This window comes from Penaeus vannamei, chromosome 10 (assembly GCF_042767895.1).
Source record: "Penaeus vannamei isolate JL-2024 chromosome 10, ASM4276789v1, whole genome shotgun sequence".
Taxonomy (NCBI): domain Eukaryota; kingdom Metazoa; phylum Arthropoda; class Malacostraca; order Decapoda; family Penaeidae; genus Penaeus; species Penaeus vannamei.
The window spans coordinates 1,765,846-1,768,345 of record NC_091558.1 but is presented as its reverse complement, the minus strand read 5'-3'; positions in this window follow the sequence as shown (position 1 = coordinate 1,768,345).

The following is a 2,500-nucleotide window of genomic DNA, read 5'->3' as shown; positions in this document are numbered from 1 at the left end:
AATGTGACAAGAACAAAGAATGTGACAAGAACAAAGAATGTGACAAGAACAAAGAATGTGACAAGGACAAAGAATGTGACAAGAACAAAGAATGTGACAAGAACAAAGAATGTGACAAGAACAAAGAATGTGACAAGAACAAAGAATGTGACAAGAACAAAGAATGTGACAAGAACAAAGAATGTGACAAGAACAAAGAATGTGACAAGAACAAAGAATGTGACAAGGACAAAGAATGTGACAAGGACAAAGAATGTGACAAGAACAAAGAATGTGACAAGAACAAAGAATGTGACAAGGACAAAGAATGTGACAAGGACAAAGAATGTGACAAGGACAAAGAATGTGACAAGAACAAAGAATGTGACAAGAACAAAGAATGTGACAAGAACAAAGAATGTGACAAGGACAAAGAATGTGACAAGGACAAAGAATGTGACAAGAACAAAGAACTGGTGACAAGAACAAAGAATGGGGACAAGGACTAAAAGAATGTGACAAGAACAAAGAATGTGACAAGAACAAAGAATGTGACAAGAACAAAGAATGTGACAAGAACAAAGAATGTGACAAGAACAAAGAATGTGACAAGGACAAAGAATGTGACAAGGACAAAGAATGTGACAAGAACAAAGAATGTGACAAGAACAAAGAATGTGACAAGAACAAAGAATGTGACAAGGACAAAGAATGTGACAAGAACAAAGAATGTGACAAGGACAAAGAATGTGACAAGGACAAAGAATGTGACAAGGACAAAGAATGTGACAAGGACAAAGAATGTGACAAGAACAAAGAATGTGACAAGAACAAAGAATGTGACAAGAACAAAGAATGTGACAAGAACAAAGAATGTGACAAGGACAAAGAATGTGACAAGGACAAAGAATGTGACAAGAACAAAGAATGTGACAAGAACAAAGAATGTGACAAGAACAAAGAATGTGACAAGAACAAAGACTTACAACAAGAACAAAGAATGTGACAAGGACAAAGAATGTGACAAGAACAAAGAATGTGACAAGAACAAAGAATGTGACAAGAACAAAGAATGTGACAAGGACAAAGAATGTGACAAGGACAAAGAATGTGACAAGGACAAAGAATGTGACAAGAACAAAGAATGTGACAAGGACAAAGAATGTGACAAGGACAAAGAATGTGACAAGAACAAAGAATGTGACAAGAACAAAGAATGTGACAAGAACAAAGAATGTGACAAGGACAAAGAATGTGACAAGGACAAAGAATGTGACAAGAACAAAGAATGTGACAAGAAATTATAAGAATGTGACAAGAACAAAGAATGTGACAAGAACAAAGAATGTGACAAGGACAAGAAATGTGACAAGAACTAAAAATGTGACAAGAACCAAAGAATGTGACAAGAACAAAGAATGTGACAGAACAAGAATGTGACAAGAACTAAGAACAGACAAGAACAAAGAATGTGACAAGAACAAAGAATGGAACAAGAACAAAGAATGTGACAAGAACAAAGAATGTGACAAGGACAAAGAAATGCAGACAAGGACAAAGAATGTGACAAGAACAAAGAATGTATTACAGTAAGAACAAAGAATGTGACAAGGACAAAGAATGTGACAATAATAAAGAATGTGACAAGAACAAAGAATATGGACAAGGTGACAAAGAATGTGACAAGGACAAAGAATGTGACAAGGACAAGAATGTGACAAGACAAAGAATGCAGACAAGAAATAAAGAATGAGACAAGAACAAAGAATGTGACAAGAACAAAGAATGTGACAAGAACAAAGAATGGACAAGACAAGAATGGTGAAAGGACAAGTGAATGCACAAGAACAAAGAATGTGACAAGAACAAAGAATGGACAAGAACAAAGAATGTGACAAGAACAAAGACTGCATAAATAAAGAACAAATAGAATGTGACAAGGACAAAGAATGTGACAAGAACAAAGAATGTGACAAGAAACAAGAATGTGACAAAGAACAAAGAATGTGACAAGGACAGAAAAGAATGTGGACAAGGACAAAAGAATGTGACAAGGACAAAGAATGTGACAAGAACAAAGAATGCAGGACAAGAACAAAGAATGTGACAAGAAACAAAGAATGTGACAAGCAGACAAAGAATGTGACAAGAACAAACAAAGAATGTGACAAGAACAAAGAATGTGACAAGAACAAAAGAATGTGACAAGAACAAAGAAATGTGACAAGAACAAAGAATGATTTAGACAAGGACAAAAGAATGTGACAAGAACAAAGAATGTGACAAGGACAAAGAATGTGACAAGGACAAAGAATGTGACAAGGACAAAGAATGTGACAAGAACAAAGACTTACAACAAGAACAAAGAATGTGACAAGGACAAAGAATGTGACAAGGACAAAGAATGTGACAAGAACAAAGAATGTGACAAGGACAAAGAATGTGACAAGGACAAAGAATGTGACAAGGACAAAGAATGTGACAAGGACAAAGAATGTGACAAGAACAAAGAATGTGACAA